Source organism: Durio zibethinus, chromosome 1 (assembly GCF_047325235.1).
Source record: "Durio zibethinus cultivar Kanyao isolate XHJ-2024 chromosome 1, ASM4732523v1, whole genome shotgun sequence".
NCBI classification, from domain to species: domain Eukaryota; kingdom Viridiplantae; phylum Streptophyta; class Magnoliopsida; order Malvales; family Malvaceae; genus Durio; species Durio zibethinus.
In genome coordinates this window covers 19,087,278-19,106,416 of record NC_143162.1, presented here as the reverse complement: position 1 = coordinate 19,106,416, position 19,139 = coordinate 19,087,278, and positions in this window count along the sequence as shown.

Here is a 19,139-nt window from a genome sequence, read left to right as displayed (position 1 = left end):
TCAGTAGCCATTAAAGTGTCTGAAATGGGGACACTTTTTTCAAATGGTTACAAATCTTGTACACTTCGAGTTTTTAGCTGAATTTTTTTTTGCATGAAAAAAAAAATACAAGGATCACGTCTACCAAGTTTGGGGCAAAAACTCCTTCTGAAAAAATTTTAAAAAATCCCAAACCATAAAAAGTTTCAAAAATCGTGAAAAAAAAACGAGTCGTCTTGCCATGAAACTTTATGTGAAGGCTTAAGGGACCATTGTATGAATTTACAAGCCAGAAAAATGGCATTGGCAAGCAGAAATATGAGGATGTGCCAAATCCCACCTACCACCCTATCGATCCATGGCTTGCGCATCCCATCTCTCTGGCTGGCGTAGTGCCCGTCTGCCCGCTCGTTTCGTCGGTTGGCTTAGGCATACGGAGTTCATTTCCAGTCCAAGATTGGACCAGACCGAGTGTTGCGATAGCAGGATTGGCAACATGCAGAGGGGGACCCGATCGATCCCCGACTTGCACATCCTGCCCCTCTGATCGGCTGAGCGCCCGCACGCTCATTTCGGGGGTTGACTAAGGCATACAGAGTTCATTCCCAGTCTAAGCATACGGAGTTCATTCCCAATCTAAGATCGGACTGGACTGAGGGTTGCGACAGCACATGCTGGGCTTGGGCATGTCCTGGTGTCGTATTTTTCTTCACCGGGGCACCATCGTCGGAGCATCGCCAATGAACCTGACCGGCGGCATTGGGGTTCCGGCGATCGGGGGGGCCGGGGGGGTTTGCGCACATGATGTGCGATGGGTGCTGGTACGTGGCCCTTATATTTTCCCCCTATCCCTCATCAAACCTCAAGAACTCACACCCCCTTAAAGAGAATTTAAGATTTTACAGGTTTGCTGCCAGTAGCCATTAAAGTATCTGAAATGGGGACACTTTTTTCAAATGGTCACAAAATCTTGTACACTTCAAGTTTTTTGGTGAATGTTTTTGTGCATGACAAAAAAAATACAAGGATCACGTCTACTAAGTTTGGGGCCAAAAGTCCTTCTGGAAAAATTTTAAAAAATCCCAAACCGCAAATAGTTTGAAAAATCGTGAAAAATAGAAAACGAGTCCTCTTGCCATGAAACTTCACGTGAAGGCTTAAGGGACCATTCTATGAATTTACAAGCCATAAAAATGGCATTGGCACAAAGAAATATGAAGATGTGCCTAAACCCACCTACCACCCTATCGATCCACGGCTTGCGCATCCTATCTCTCTGGCCGGTGTAGTGCCCGCCCGCCCGCCCGTTCGTTTCGTCGGATGGCTTAGGCATACAAAGTTCATTCCCAGTCTAAGATCAGACCGGACTGGGGGTTGTGGCAGCAGGATCGACAGCACGCAGAGAGGGACCCAACCGATCCCCGGCTTGCACATCCCACCCCTCTAGCCGACTGAGCGCCCGGACGCTCGTTTCGTGGGTTGACTTAGGCATACGGAGTTTATTCCCAGTCTAAGATCAGACTCGACCAAGGGTTACGACAACACATGCTGGGCTCGGGCATGTGCTGGTGCTGCATTTTTGTTCACTGGGGCACCATCGCCGAAGCATCGCTAGAGAACCTGACCGACGGCATTGGGGTTCTGATGATCGGGGGGGCCGGGGGGGTGTGCGCACATGATGTGCGATGGGTGCTGGTACTTGGCCCTTATATTGGCCCCCTATCCCTCATCAATCCTCAAGAACTCACACCCCCTTAAAGAGCATTTGAGATTTTACAGGTTTGCTGCCAGTAGCCATTAAAGTGTCTGAAATGAGGACACTTTTTTGAAATGGTCACAAAATCTTGTACACTTCGAGTTTTTAGCTGAATTTTTTTCCCATGCCAGGATCATGTCTACCAAGTTTAGGGCCAAATCTCCTTCCGAAAAAATTTTAAAAAATCTCGAACCGCAAAAAGTTTCAAAAATCGTGAAAAATAAAAAACAAGTCGTCTTGCCATGAAACTTCATGTGAAGGCTTAAGGGACCATTGTATGAATTTACAAGCCATAAAAATGGCATTGGCATGCAGAAATATAAAGATGTGCCTAAACTCACCTACCACCCTATCGATCCACGACTTGCTTATCCTGTCTCTCTGGCAGGCGTAGTGCCTGCCCGCCCGCCCGCTCGATCGTTTCGTCGGTTGGCTTAGGCATACGGAGTTCATTCCCAGTCTAAGATTAGACCGGACCGAGGGTTGCGGCAGTAGGATCGACAGCACCTAGAGGTGGACCCGACTGATCTCCGGCTTGCACTTCTCGCCCCTCTAGCTGACTGAGCGCTTGCATGCTCGTTTCGTGGGTTGACTTAGGCATACGGAGTTCATTCCCAGTCTAAGCATACGTAGTTCATTCCCAATCTAAGATCGGATCGGATCGAGGGTTGTGGCAGCACATTCTAAGCTCGGGCATGTGCTGGTGCCACATTTTTCTTCGTCGGGGCACCATCGCCGGAGCATCGTCGGAGAACCTGAATGACGACATTTGGGTTCCGGTGATAAGGCGGGCCGAGGAGGGTGTGCGCACAGGATGTGCGATGGGTGCTGGTACTTCGCCCTTATATGGGTGCTCATTTCGTCGGTTGGCTTAGGCATACAGAGTTCATTCCTAGTCTAAGATCAGACCGAAATGATGGTTGTGGCAGCAGGATCGATAGCACATGGAGGGGGACCCGACTAATCCCCAGCTTGCGCATCCCGCCCCTCTGGCCGGCTGAGCGCCCGCATGTTCGTTTCGTGGGTTGACTTAGGCATACGGAGTTCATTCTCAATCTAAGCATACAGAGTTCATTCCCAATCTAAGATTGGACCAGACCGAGGGTTGCGGCAACACATGCTAGGCTCGGGCATGTGCTGGTCCCGCATTTTTCTTCGTCGGGGCACCATCGCCGGAGAACCTGACCGACGGCATTAGGGTTCCGACGATCGGGGGGGCCGGGGGGTGTGCGTACATGATGTGCAATGGGTGCTGGTACTTGGCCCTTATATTGGCCCCCTATCCCTCATCAAACCTCAAGAACTCACCCGCTTAAAGAGCAATTTAGATTTTATAGGTTTGCTGCCAGTAGCCATTAAAGTGTCTGAAATTGGGGCACTTTTTTCAAATGGTCACAAAATCTTGTACACTTCGAGTTTTTAGCTTAATGTTTTTGTGCATGCCAACAAAAATACAAGGATCACGTCTACCAAGTTTGGGGCCAAAACTGCTTTCGAAAAAATTTTAAAAAATCCTGAACCATAAAAATTTTCAAAAAACGTGAAAAATAAAAAACGAGCCATCTTGCCATGAAACTGCACGTGAAGGCTTAAGGGACCATTGTATGAATTTACAAGCCATAAAAATGGCATTGGCATGCAAAAATATGGAGATGTGCCTAAACCCACCTACCACCTTATCGATCCACGGCTTGTGCATCCCATCTCTCTGGCCGGTGTAGAGCCCGTCCGCCTACCCGCCCGCTCATTTCGTCGGTTGGCTTAGGCATACAGGGTTCATTCCCAGTCTAAGATAGAACCAGACCGATGGTTGCGGTAGCAGGATAGATAGCACGTAGAGGGGGACCCGATCGATCCCCGTCTTACGCATCTCGCCCCTCTGGCCTGCTGAACGCCCGCACGCTCGTTTCGTGGGTTGACTTCAGCATACGGAGTTCATTCCCAGTCTAAGATCGGACTGGATCGAGGGTTGCGGTAGCACATGCTGGGCTCGGGCATGTGCTGGTGTCACATTTTTCTTCGCCAGGGCACCATCACCGGAGCATCGTCGGAGAACCTGACCGACGGCATTGGGGTTCTAATGATTGGGGGGCCAGGGGGTGTGCGGACATGATGTGCGATGGGTGCTGGTACTTGGCCCTTATATTGGCCCCCTATCCCTCATCAATCCTCAAGAACGCACACCCCCTTAAAGAGCATTTGAGATTTTACAGGTTTGCAGCCAGTAGCAATTAAAGTGTCTGAAATGGGGACACTTTTTTCAAATGGTCACAAAATCTTGTACACTTCGAGTTTTTAGCTGAATTTTTTTATGCATGCCAACAAAAATACAAGGATCATGTCTACCAAGTTTAGGGCCAAAACTCCTTTCGAAAAAATTTTAAAAAATCCCGAACCATAAAAAGTTTCGAAAATCGTGAAAAGTAAGCGACCATAGTATGAATTTACAAGCAATAAAAATGGCATTGGCACATAGAAATATGAAGATGTGCCTAAACCCACCTACCACACTATCAATCCATGGCTTGCGCATCCCATCTCTTTGGCTGGCATAGTGCCCGCCTGTCCACCTGCTCGTTTCGTCGATTGGCTTAGGCATACAAAGTTCATTCCCAGTCTAAGATTGGACCGGATCGAGGGTTACGGCAACAAGCAGAGGGGGACCCGACTGATCCTTGGCTTGCGCATCACGCCCCTCTGGCCGAATGAGCGCCCGCACGCTCGTTTCATGGGTTGACTTAGGCATATGGAGTTCATTCCCAGTCTAAGCATATGAGTTCATTCCTAGTCTAAGATCGGACCGGATCAAGGGTTGCGGCAGCACATGCTGGGCTTGAGCATGTGCTGGTGCTGCATTTTTCTTCGCTGGGGCACCATCACCGGAGCATCGCCGGATTTTTCTTCGCTGGGACACTTTTTTCAAATGGTCACAAAATCTTGTACACTTCGAGTTTTTAGGTGAATTTTTTTGTGCATGCCAACAAAAATAAAAGGATCATGTCTACAAAGTTTGGGGCCAAAAATCCTTCCGAAAAAATTTTAAAAAAACCCGAACCGCAAAAAGTTTTAAAAATTGTGAAAAATAGAAAATGAGTCGTCTTGCTATGAAACTTCACGTGAAGGCTTAAGGGGCCATTGTACGAATTTACAAGCCATAAAAATGGCACTGGCATGTAGAAATATGAAGATGTGCCTAAACCCACCTACCACCCTATCGATCCATGGCCTGCACGTCCCATCTCTCCGATCGGGGTAGTGCTCGCTTGCCCGTCCGTCCGCTCATTCTGCCGGTTGGCTTAGGCATACGGAGTTCATTCCCAGTCTAAGATTAGATAGGATTGAGGGTTGCGGCAGCAAGATCGACAGCACGCAGAGGGGGACCAGGTCGATCCATGGCTTGCGCATCCCGTCCCTCTGGCCGACTGAGCGCCCGCACGCTCGTTTTGTGGGTTGACTTAGGCATACGGAGTTCATTCCCAGCCTAAGATCGGACCGGACCGAGGGTTGCGGCAGCACATGCTGGGCTCGGGCATGTGCTGGTGCCGTATTTTTCTTCGTCGAGGCACCATCACCGAAGCATCGCCGGAGAACCTAACCTGCAGAATTGGGGTTCCGGCGATCGGGGGGGCCAAGGGGTGTGCGCACATCATGTGCGATGGGTGCTCGTACTTGGCCCTTATATTGGCCCCCTATCCCTCAACAAACCCCGAGAACTCACACCCCCTTAAAGAGCATTTGAGATTTTACAGGTTTGCTGCCAGTAGCCATTAAAGTGTTTGAAATGGGGACACTTTTTTCAAATGGTCACAAAAGCTTGTACACTTCGAGTTTTTAGCTGAATTTTTTTGTGCATGCCAAGAAAAATATAAGGATCACGTCTATCAAGTTTGGGACCAAAACTCTTTCTGAAAAAATTTAAAAAATCTCAAACCGCAAAAAGTTTTGAAAATCATGAAAAATAGAAAACGAGTCATCTTGCCATGAAACTTCATGTGAAGGCTTAAGGGACCATTGTATGAATTTACAAGCTATAAAAATGGCATTGGCATGCAGAAATATGAAGATCTACCTAAGCCCACCTACCACCCTATCGATCCACGGCTTGCGCATCCCGTCTCTCTGGCCGACGTAGTGCCCGCCTGCCCGCCCGCCCGCTCGTTTCAGCGGTTGGTTTAGGCATATGGAGTTCATTCCCAATCTAAGATCAAACCCAACCGAGGGTTACGGCAGCAGGATTGGCAACCCGTAGAGGGGGACCCGACCGGTCCCTGGCTTAGGCATCCCGCCCCTCTGGTCGGTTGAGCGCCCGCACGCTCGTTTTGTGGGTTGATTTAGGCATACGGAGTTCATTCCCAGTCTAAGCAAACGGAGTTCATTCCCAGTCTAAGATCGGACCGGAACGAGTTTTACGACAGCACAAGCTGGCCTCGGGCATGTGCTGGTGCCGAATTTTTCTTCATCGGGGCACCATCGCTGGAGCATCACCGGAGAACCTGACCGACGGCATTGGGGTTCCGACGATCAAGTGGGCCAGGGGGTGTGCGCACATGATGTGCGATGGGTGCTCGTACTTGGCCCTTATATTGGCCCCCTATCCCTCATCAAACCTTGAGAACTCACACCCCCTTTTAGAGCATTTGAGATTTTATAGGTTTGCTGCCAGTAGGCATTAAAGTGTTTGAAATGGGGACACTTTTTTAAAATGGTCACAAAATCTTGTACACTTCGAGTTTTTAGAAGAATTTTTTTTTGCATGCCAACAAAAATACAAGGATCACGTCTACCAAGTTTGTGGCCAAAACTCCTTCCCAAAAAATTTTAAAAAATCCCGAACCGTAAAAAGTTTCAAAAATCGTGAAAAATAGAAAACGAGTTGTCTTGCCATGAAACTTCACGTGAAGGCTTAAGGGACCATTGTACGAACTTACAAGCCATAAAAATGGCATTGGCATGCAGAAATATGAAGATGTGCCTAAACCCACCTACCACCCTATCGATCCATGGCTTGCTCATCCCGTCTCTCTGGTCGGCGTAGTGCCCGCCTGCCCGGCCGCTTGCTCGTTTCGTCGGTTGGCTTAGGCATATGGAGTTCATTCTCAGTCTAAGATAGGACCAGACCGAGGGTTGCGGCAGCACATGCTGGGCTCGGGCATGTGCTGCTGCCGCAATTTTCTTCACCGGGGCACCATCACCGGAGCATCACCGGAGAACCTGACCGGCGACATTGGGGTTCCGACGATCGGGGGGGCCGAGGGGGGTGTGCGCAAATGATGTGCGATGGGTGCTAGTACTTGGCCTTTATATTGGCCCCCTATCCCTCATCAAACCTCAAGAACTCACACCCCCTTAAAGAGCATTTGAGATTTTACAGGTTTGCTGCCAGTAGCAATTAAAGTGTCTGAAATGGGGACACTTTTTTCAAATGGTCACAAAATCTTGTACACTTCGAGTTTTTAGCTGAAATTTTTTGTGCATCCCAACAAAAATACAAGGATCACATCTACCAAGTTTGGGGCCAAAACTCCTTCCGAAAAAAGTTTAAAAAATCCCAAACCGTAAAAAGTTTCAAATATCATGAAAAATAAAAAACGAGTCGTTTTGCCATGAAACTTCACGTGAAGGCTTAAGGGACCATTGTATGAATTTACAAGCCATAAAAATGGCATTGCCATGGAGAAATATGAAGATGTGCCTAAACTCACCTACCACCCTATCGATTCACGGCTTGTGCATCCCATCTCTCTGGCCGGCGTAGTGCCCGCCTACCCGTCCGCTTGCTTCATCGGTTGGCTAAGGCATACAGAGTTCATTCCCAGTCTAAGATTGGATCAAACCAAGGGTTACGACAGCAGGATCAGCAGCACGCAGTGTGGGACCCGATCGATCCCCAACTTGTGCATCCCGCCCCTCTGGCTGGATGAGCGCCCGCACGCTCGTTTCGTGGGTTGACTTAGGCATACGGAGTTCATTCCCAGTCTAAGCATACAGAGTTCATTCCCAATCTAAGATCGGACCGGACCGAGGGTTGCGGCAACACATGCTGGGCTCGGGCATGTGCTGGTGCCGCATTTTTCTTCGTCGGGGCACCATCGTCGGAGCATCGTCGGAGAACCTGACTGCCCGCATTGGGGTTCCGATGATCAGGGGGGCCGGGGGGGTGTGCGGACATGATGTGCGATGGGTGCTGGTACTTGGCCCTTATATTGGCCCCCTATCCCTCATCAAACCTCGAGAACCCCACCCCCCTTAAAGAGCATTTGAGATTTTACAGGTTTGCCACCAGTAGCCGTTAAAGTGTCTGAAATGGGGACACTTTGTAGACACCCAATTGGGTCCAGGCTCAGATCAATTGGGCCTGGCCCAAATGGGTATAGCCCAATTCAATTTTTTACCTTGTATTTTTTTTTCTTTTTTCTTTTTTCTTCTTTTGTATTTTATGTATTTTATTATTTATTATTATTATTATTATGTATATCTTTGTTTATTTATTTTTTTTGTTAATATTTATATGTATTTTATTTATATAGTTCTATATTTATTATATATTATGATTTATTTATTATTTATTTATTATTATTATTATTTTTTTCTTGTAATATTTTGTTTTTTGATTTATCTTATTGTATTATCTGTTAATAATTTTTTTTCTTCTCTCTTGTTCCGTTTATCTGATTTTTTGTATATTTGATATTATTTTTTTTTTTTATTTATCCTATCTTTTCTAATTATCTATTATTTTTTTATTTGATTTTGGAGGGCTGGGATTGAAAGTTGAAGAATCCCACTGTGAAGGGGAATTCAATCAAGAGAGTCCAGATTCGATTCAAAGATTTAATCCCCGTCCAAGGAGGAATTGGGATTGATCAGGAACTCTTGATCAATCCCTATAAAAGGGACCTCCTGGAACAGATTGCAAACACACAGAAAACAGAAAGCAAAAGCTACTGATTGAGAGAATAGGGACGTATAAAGAGCTAAGAAAAGGTTTAGGAGTGTTCTTGGAGTGAGAAGAAATTTTTTGAGAATTTTTGGCGATTTTTTTTCTGGGAATTTCTGGAAAATTCTAGATTCCGGTGAATTTTCCGACGAAGTTTGAATTTTTCGATGAAAATTTCGGCCAACCTTGAAGTTTCCGGTGACTTGCCTAGTTTTTGGCAAAGAATCTCAGAAACCGGTGATCTTTCGGTCAACTTCCAGTGAACTTTCGACGAAAAAACCTAGATTCCGATGACAAAACCCCGAATCCGGTGAATCTTCAACCAGTGTTCTTCGACCTTTTAGAGAGAAGGGAGAGGAAAAAGGAAGAAGAGAGAGAGGGGAGGAGCGTTCTACCAAAAAATAGAGGGAAGTGCCTTTTATACCCTCTCAAAACGACGTCGTTTTGGCCTTAAGTGACCCAGATGATCCGCGCATTTTGTCGTGACCCGACCCAACCCGAGCGTCGACCCGCTTCCTGACCCGCGCGTGCCTGCCCTCCTGCAAGCCGAGCTCCAAGCCGCCCCCTTGAGCCGTTTCTCTTCCTTGAGCCGAGCCAAGCCGAGCCGCGATCCGAGCGCTCTAGGTTTTTTTTCCTTTTTTTTGAATTTTTTTTATTTTCATTTCTTTGTTTATTTGTTTATTTTATTTTATTTATTTATTAGATTAGGTTTATTTAATATTCTTTTTATCTTTATTTTATTTTTATTTTTGTTTTACTTTTCTTTATTTTTTATTTTTATTTATTTTTTTATTATTCTATTTTCTTTAAATAAAAATCAAAATTTCCAAAAAAAAATAGTTTTAGGGAAAAGTTGAAAGTATCAATTTTCCTTGAAAATCAAAATTTCAAAAAAAATACTTTTGAGGAAAAGTTGAAAGTATTAATTTTTCTTAAAAATAAATTTCCAAAAAATACTTTTGGGGAAAAGTTGAAAGTATCAATTTTTCTTAGAAATAAATTTCCAAAAAAAAATATTTTTAAGGAAAAGTTGAAAGTATCAATTTTCCTTAAAAATAAGTTTCAAAAAAAGGAATTTTTGAGGAAAAGTTGAAAGTATCAATTTCCCTTAGAAATAAATTTCCAAAAAAATATTTTTAGGGAAAAGTTGAAAGTATCAATTTTCCTTGAAAATCAAAGTTTCCAAAAAAAAAAAAACATTTTTGGGGAAAAGTTGAAAGTATCTATTTTCCTTAGAAATAAATTTCTAGAAAAATATTTTTAGGGAAAAGTTGAAAGTATCAATTTTCCTAAAAAATAAAATTTCAAAAAAAGGGTTTTTGAGGAAAAGTTGAAAGTATCAATTTTCCTTGAAAATCAAAGTTTCCAAAAAAAAAAACATTTTTGGGGAAAAGTTGAAAGTATCAATTTTCCCTACACAAGAACAACCATCCTTTCCTTACTTTCTATTTTGATTTTGATTTTGATTTTTCTTTAACTAATCCGACGACGGAGCCTTTGCAAGTGAAACAGTAGTTTTTCTTGCATACTCTTGAGGTGAGGGAATTTTCTCAATTTTCTGCTAAAAGTATTAGAGTCAATTGAGAAAAATTTCCAATAATTAATTACTTGGTAAAATTTTAAGGCTCTTTGGATAACACAAAATTATGCCGGTACCATCTTTTGATGGGCGTTGTGAGGGTGCTAAAACCTTCTTCACACGTAACCGAATTCCCAAACTCTGTTCTGGTTTGTAGACCTGAACCTATTCTTTTAGGGCCCTTAAACTTAGGCGCTCCCTAAAAGGACAGATTCTTTAGGTGGCCAATCGCACCTAGATAAAAAAAGATTGGTGGCGACTCCCTTAAGTCAATGTCTAGCGATAGATCCTCGAATCGAGACGTTATGACAGCTTGGCGACTCCACTGGGGACCTTGAGAGTTAAGCTAGCAAATAATTTGTGTTATCCAAAAGCCTAATAAAATTGAACCCTTCTGTATATATGTGTTGTTATTCATTTATGTTTATTTGCTTTGTTAATTATGTCATTCATGTGCATGTGCATAACATGAGCTCTACACCCGAGCTCCGTCCCTCTAGGAGGGAGTAAAGTATCTATTGCTTTTGTGAGGTCTAATGCCTCCGCAGTGGCTAGCAAAATACTCCCACTCAAATTGAACCTTTTCCGCTTGTAGCCTGTAATGGGCGAGGATTAGGGTGCCTTACTAGTCTGTGATGGACAAAGATGTAAGGAACAATTTGAGGACCTTTAGACTTTGACTTTAAAATCGCATATAGTGAACCTTAAGAATGCCTAAACCTAGGATAGAGCCCTTTCTACCTAATGATAGATATACCCTGAAATTAAGACACAAAAAGGGTGTTTATCTAACCATTTTGATTGTTTAACTTTGTGTATCATTTTCAGTATCATATGTAACATTATGCATCAGCATCACTTTCATTTCATCCATGGAACTAACTATGTTGTTTGTCTAATTTTATGCATCTGCATTATTTTCATGATCATGTTTTAACACAATCATTTACATTCATTTCATACTAGATTTCATTCAGAAAAATGTACATTTCATTTGTGTATCAAAGCATCATACATAAGGCACAACATAACATTTCTAATCATAAGTATGGTACTCAAGGTCCGAGGATAGCTCCATCTAGTGAAAACCCTGCTCATCCATACAACACAAGATCCAGAGCAAGGCAAATGGAGGAGGAAAGTTCTCATAGATTTGAAAAGCTAGAAAAAGCTCAGGAGAAGATTGAAAGTGAACTAAGCAAGATTCTGGAGGCTCTTAATAACATGAATAAAGGAAAAGGAGTTAAAGGAAATACAAGCCAACAAGATGTGGCTGACCCTTTGTATCCTCCAGGTTTTGGCCCACCTCAAGCCCAGTCTGCTCAAGAGGTCCTGCCACAACATTTCGCATATCCTAGAATGCCATCAACTTTCAACCCAAGGTAGTATAATAGCTATATAAATCCTGTATTCACTGAAAAAGCAGTAGAACCAATTCTTGATCTAGATGATTTAAAAGAGAAGGAAAAAGAAAAGATGAGAGTGGAAGTACGGGAAAGTTCCAAGATTAGCATGTTAGAGCAAAGGCTACGGGCTGTAGAAGGATTTAGCTTTTATGGGTCAGTTGATGCTGCTGGGCTCTGCTTAGTTCCTGATGTGGTTATCCCCCATAAGTTTAAAGTACCAAAATTTGAAAAATATGACGATACAAAGTGCCTCAAAACTCACATCACAATGTATTGTCAAAAAATGGCAGCTCATGCACATGATGAAAAACTCTTGATGCATGTCTTCCAGGATAGCCTTACTGGCTCTACGGCCAGGTGGTATGTTCAGTTGGATAGGACCCACATTCGCTCTTGGAGTGATATGGCACATGATTTCATCGATCAGTATCGACATATCATCGATTTGGCCCCTGATCGTTTGTCTTTATAGAATCTAGAGAAAAAGGCAAATGAGTCTTTTAAAGAATACGCCCAGAGATGGAGAGATATAGCTTCACAGGTACAACCTCCACTGACAGAAAAAGAGACCACAGTGTTGTTTGTTAGCACTTTAAAACCTCCTTATTATGAAAAGATGATAGGGAATGCAACAAAGAATTTTGCTGACATGGTGATCTCTGGAGAAATTATTGAAAGTGCCATAAAAAATGGTAAGTTGAAAGGAGGAGAAACCAAGAAGACATCAGAAAAGAAAAAAGCTGAAGCTCAAGCTGTGAGCTTTGATAGAAAACAATTCAGGGGTTATCAACCCTATCCATCCCAAGGTTACTCTCCATACTATCCTGCTGTGAATAATGCCTCATCCCACCCATACTAGCTAACTCCACAACCACCTTATTCATCCACTTACCGATCAATTTTTAGCCCTCAAGATCTTACATATAGCCTTAACATTCAAGCTCCTGTAAGAACCCAAATTCACCCTACTAACCTAGCAAGTGGCTCACGAGAACAACGGACTACTCGAGAAAAACCTGTATTTGATCCAATTCCTATGACTTATACAGAGTTATATCGAGAACTCTATAATAGCCATTTGATTGCCCCTAGCCATGTGGAACCGCTTAAACCACCCTATCCAAAGTGGTATGATCCTACAGCCCACTGTGACTACCATTATGGAATTACTAGCCATTTTACTAAAAATTGCATTGCTTTAAAGTATAAGGTGCAATGGTTGATCAATGATGGAATGGTAAGTTTTGATCAGGGAAAAGCAACAACACCTAATGTTAGCGTACTGAGTGAAAGTCAAGAACAGAAAGGATCCGGAGAGTCACAATGAATTGAGGGGCAAGATGTCAATGGGGATTTCTTCACCTGATCATATGGGGCTAATTTTTAATAGAGATAAGGCTGGTTGAAGGTTTTTTTTTTTTTTGTCATTTTAAGATTTCTTTTCAAGTAATGTTAGATTTTTTTTTTACAAAATGACTTCACTTGTTATCATCTTAATAAGGGCAAGTTAATGCATTTCATTATATTTTCTCTTTCACTCGACCATTATTCCATGCCCTGTTACCTTGCATAACTTCACATTCCCATTCTCAAATTTTGGATGATGAATATTTGGACAGTTATAATAGTAATTCTGGGATTTAATTTTTGAGAACTCATCCACATTAATATGAGAAGATGATTTGAGTAAAAAGTAAGCTGTTACCGGAGGTGAAATAGATATGTCTTGAAGATGTGCAATCTTTTATACAGATTCATGAGCTTTGTTCAATAGATGATGTTCAAGAAAGGTATTCACAATTGAGATGAAAAATGGCCATCTTTCTTTTACCATTCAAAAAACCATTTATTGCTACCCCTTTGAGCCTATTATGATTTCTTTTTCTGAAGAACCCTAACCAAGGATCACCCTCTACACTGGGGGGCAATTTTTGAAAAAATTTCACAAAAGGTCTCAAAAATGGAAAAAGAAAGAAAAGAAAAAAGAAAAAATAAATGCCACACATGACTTGGGGCAAAGTAATGAGAATCTTTTGTGTGAAGAAAGAAAATAGTGAAACAATGTAGGGGTAAAATGCCAAGTTGTATCAAATGATCCTTTGGTTTTAAACCTTTTTAATACATGTTTTGAGCCTATTATATCCTCTTTTTTTATGACCCTTCACCTTGGCCTACATTACAACCTTGAAAAGTCCATTTGGATCAAGTATGAATACTCAACTTGAATGCTCATATGTTAAGCGAAGGCATGCTCATGATGAAGCAATGGAATCATGCTACATTACTCTAAAGTTTGATGTATGAAGGATATCAACAATAGATGAAAAATGAGAAAAAAAAAAGAAGATGATGAAAAAAAAAAAAGAAAGAAAGAAGAAAAAATGAAAAAAATGAAAAAAAAGATTCAAATTGAAAACCTGAAAATGTGATTTTGGTAGAAAAAGATCCAGGTCAAATGGCTCACATGAATGGAAGATCAAAGACATCTAAAGATCCTTCAAAGACTGGGGCAAAGTTTGCCAAGCTCAAGATGACTTCAACAGTAAATGGAATGAGTTTTTGAAAAAAAAATCCTAGATTAATGTTGATAATTGTCTGAATATTCATCATTTGGACATACCATCCATCCCAATGACATATATCCAATTTATTTCCTTTCCCATTTGTTTTATACCAAAATAGATCTTCATTGATAATTCACCTTGTGTTCTCTTATTATTTCACCCCTAAAATGAATTAAGAAAATGCTTGATTGCATTGTATTTGTCAAGATTTGAAATGATAATGAATGAATGAATATGTGCTTAAAAGAGTCTTGTATTCATTTGAAAAGAAATCTAAGATGATGGTGGTGACAAAATGAAGAAATGGCAGAAACCTAAAAGAGATTATTTGGAAGAATATATGATGTGACCAAATAGAGAATATGATGGGGCAAATTTTGAAAAGTGGTACAACCAAGTGATGAGTACAATGATGTTTTGGTCGATATGATTTGCAAGTTATGATTGAATGATGAGAACAATCAGTGGACAAAGTTTGTTTTGGAATGGTTAATGCTGAGACACCTATGAGTAATGACCCAGTGATGGTGGATGAAACTTGTTTTGAAATTTGTTAGTGCTGAGAAATTCATTGAATGATGGTCAAGTGATGATCAATTGATGAAGCTTATTCCAAAGTATTGAAACTGAACAAGGAAGAAAGTGAGTGGAAAAGACAATCAAGAGCTACACTAGTTCAATCTTAGAAGAGTAGTGCAATTGGATCTCTGAAGAATCAAAGGGCTTGATGCCTAAGAAAAGAGCTTAAGAAATTTGAGTACCATACATTGAACAGGAATTAACTGACCAACATTTGCATAGCATGCATTGAAATTCATATGCGTTTGCATAGCATACACTACTTTCAGGAAAGTAAAGTGTATAAATTCAAGAAGCAAGGGTGTTCCAACATCCCACATGGAGAAGACAGATATGAAGATATTTTGCAGGTAAGTTCCTAATCCTTGAAATAGGATGGCTTTTGGTATCAGGGTTGATTTATAAGACCTTTGGGCATAATCCCCTGAAATTCCTTCAAACACAACTTTCAACACCTTTGGACATGATTGTCAAGGAGCAATTTACTTTCCAAAGTTTCGTTGCCTCTGTTTAGAGGAGCAATTTACTTTCTCAAAGTCGTGGTGCCTCTGTTTAGAGGAGCAATTTACTTTTCCAAAGTTTCGTTGCCTCTATTTAGAGGAGCAATTTACTTTCTCAAAGTCGTGGTGCCTCTGTTTAGAGGAGCAATTTACTTTCTCAAAGTCGTGGTGCCTCTGTTTAGAGGAGGAGCAATTTACTTTTCCAAAGTCGTGGTGCCTCTGTTTAGAGGAGCAATTGACTTTTCCAAAGTCGTGGTGCCTCTGTTTAGAGGAGCAATTTATTTTTCCAAAGTCGTGGTGCCTCTGTTTAGAGGAGCAATTTACTTTCAAAAGTCGTGGTGCCTCTGTTTAGAGGAGCAATTTATTTTCCAAAGTCGTTGAGCCTCTGTTTAGAGGAGCTTTGGTCAAAAAAAAAAAAAAAAAAAACAAAAAACAACAAAAAAAACACAAAAAAAAAACAAAACAAAAAATGACAATGTTGAGTTGAGTCTTGATTGGGTGTCTACGTCTTTACGCAATTTCTGTTTCATAGAAAATGTGCAAAGAGAGGCAGCTGTAGACACTCAATTGGGTCTAGGCCCAGATCAATTGGGCCTGGCCCAAATGGGTATAGCCCAATTCAATTTTTTACCTTGTATTTTTTTTCTTTTTCTTTTTCCTTCTTTTGTATTTTATGTATTTTATTATTTATTATTATTATTATGTATATATTTATTTATTTTTTTTTGTTAATAATTATATCTTATTTATTTATATAGTTATATATTTATTATTATATTATAATTTTTTTTTTTGGTAATATTTTTGGATTTATTTTATTTTTTAATTATCTGTTAATTTTATTTTATTCATTTATCTGATTTTTTTTATTTATCTGATTATTATTTTTTTTTCTTTTTTTGAGGGCTGGGATTGAAAGTTGAAGAATCCTACTGTGAATGGGAATTCAATCAGAAGAGTCCAGTTGGATTCAAAGATTGAATTCCCGTCCAAAGAGGAATTAGGATTGATCAGGAACTCCTGATCAAACCCTATAAAAGGCACCTCTGGAACAGAATGAAGAACACACAGAGAAAACAGTAAGCAAAAGCTATTGATTGAGAGAATAGGGGTGTATAGAGAGCTAAGAAAGGGTTTAGGAATGTTCTGGGAGTGAGAAGAATTTTTTTGAAGTTTTTTTGGTGATTTTTTTTTCTGGAAATTCCAGATTCCGGTGAATTTTTTGGCGAAGTTTGAATTTTTCGGTGAAAATTTCGGCCAAACTTGAAGTTTCCGGTGACCTGCCCAGATTCCGACGAAGAATCCCAGAAACTGATGATCTTTCGGCCAACTTTCGGTGAACTTTTGATGAAATTTTCTAGATTTCGGCCACATTTTCCAGAATCCGACGGATATTCAATCGGAGTTCTTCAGCTTTTAGAGAGAAGGGAGAGGAAAAAGGAAGGAGAGAGAGAGAGGGAAGGAGCATTCTGCCAAAAAACAGAGGGAAGTGCCTTTTATACCCTTTAAAAATGACGTCGTTTTGGCCTTAAGTAACCCAGAGGATCCGCGCATTTTACCGAGATCCGACCCGACCCGAGCGTCGACCCGCTTCCTGACCCGCGCGTGTGTCTACCCCCTCCAAGCTGAGCCGAGCCGAGCTAAGCTCTGAGCCGCCCCCCTGAGCCGTTTCTCTTCCTTGAGCAGAGCTGAGCCGAGCCGCTCCAGGTTTTTTTTTTTTTCAAAATTTTTTATTTATTTGTTTTATTTATTTATTTATTTATTAGATTAGATTTATTTAATATTTTTTTATCTTATTTTTATTTTTGTTTTACTTTTCTTTATTTTTTTATCTTTATTTATTTTCACTTTTATTTTATTCTATTTTCTTTAAATAAAAATCAAATTTTCCAGAAAAAATATTTTTAGGGAAAAGTTGAAAGTATCAATTTTCCTTAAAAATAAATTTTCAAAAAAAATACTTTTAGGGAAAAGTTGAAAATATCAATTTTCCTTAAAAATAAATTTTCAAAAAAAAATGGTTTTTGAGGAAAAGTTGAAAGTATCAATTTTCCTTGAAAATCAAAATTTCAAAAAAATATTTTTGAGGAAAAGTTGAAAGTATCAATTTTCCTACACAAGAACAATCATTCTCTCCTTCCTTTCTATTTTGATTTTGATTTTGATTTTTCTTTAACCAGTTCGACGACGGAGCCTCTGCAAGTGAAACAGTAGTTTTTTCTTGCATACTCTTGAGGTGAGGGAATTTTCTCAATTTTCTGCTAAAAGTATTAGAGTCAATTGAGAAAAATTTCCAATAATTAATTACTTGGTAAAATTTTAAGGCTAATTAGATAACACAAATTTAAGCTGGTACCATCTTTTGATGGGCGTTGTGAGGGTGCTATAACCTTCCTCACACGTAACCGAACTCCCGAACCCTATTATGGTTTGTAAACCTGAACCTATTCTTTTAGGGACCGTTAAACTTAGGTGTTCCCTGAAAGAACAGATTCCTTAGATAAAAAAAGATTGGTGACGACTCCCTAAAAGTCAATGTCTAGCGATAGATCCTCGGATCTAGACGTTATGACACACTTTTTTCAAATGGTCACAAAATCTTGTACAGTTCGAGTTTTTAGCTGAATTTTTTTGCACAAACCAACAAAAACACAAGGATCACGTCCGCCAACTTTGGAGCCAAAACTCCTTCCGAAAAAATTTTAAAAAATCCCGAACCGTAAAAAGTTTCAAAAATCATGAAAAATAGACAACGAGTCGTCTTGCCATGAAACTTCACGTGAAGGCTTAAGGGACCATTGTATGAATTTACAAGCCATAAAAATGGCATTGGCATGCAGAAATATGAAGATGTCCCTAAACCCACCAACCACCCTATCAATCCACGGCTTACGCATCCCGTCTCTCTGGCCGGAGTAGTGCCCGCCCGCCCGCTCGTTTCGTCGGTTGGCTTAGGCATACGGAGTTCATTCCCAGTCTAAGATCAGACCGAACCGAGGGTTATAGTAGCAGGATCGGCAGCACACAGAGGGCGAGCCGATCGATCCCCGGCTTACGCATCCTGCCCCTTTGGCCAGCTGAACGCCCGCACGCTCGTTTCGTGGGTTGACTTAGGCATACGGAGTTCATTCCCAGTCTAAGCATACGGAGTTCATTCATAGCCTAAGATCAAACCGGACCGAAGGTTGCACCGCATTTTTCTTCGTCGGGGCACCATCGTCGGAGCATCACCGGAGAACCTGACCGACGGCATTGGGGTTCCGACGATCGGGGGCCCGGGGGGGTGTGCGCACATGATGTGCGATGGGTGCTGGTACTTGGCCCTTATATTGGCCCCCTATCCCTTATCAAACCTCGAGAACTTACACCCCCTTAAAGAGCATTTGAGTTTTACAGGTTTGCTGCCAGTAGCCATTAAAGTGTCTGAAATGGGGACACTTTTTTCAAATGGTCACAAAATCTTGTACACTTCATGTTTTTAGCTGAATGTTTTTATGCATGCCAACAAAAATACAAGGATCACGTCTACCAAGTTTGGGGCCAAAATGCTTCCAAAAAAATTTTAAAAAATCTCGAACCGCAAAAAGTTTCAAAAATCATGAAAAATAGAAAACGAGTCGTCTTGCCATGAAACTTCACGTGAAGGCTTAAGGGACCATTGTATGAATTTACAAGCTATAAAAAAGGAATTGGCATGTAGAAATATGAAGATGTGCCTAAACCCACCTACCACCCTATCGATCCATGACTTGCGCATCCTGTTTCTTTGGTCGGAGCAGTACCCGCCCGCCCGCCCGCTCATTTCGTCAGTTGGCTTAGGTGTACGGAGTTCATTCCCA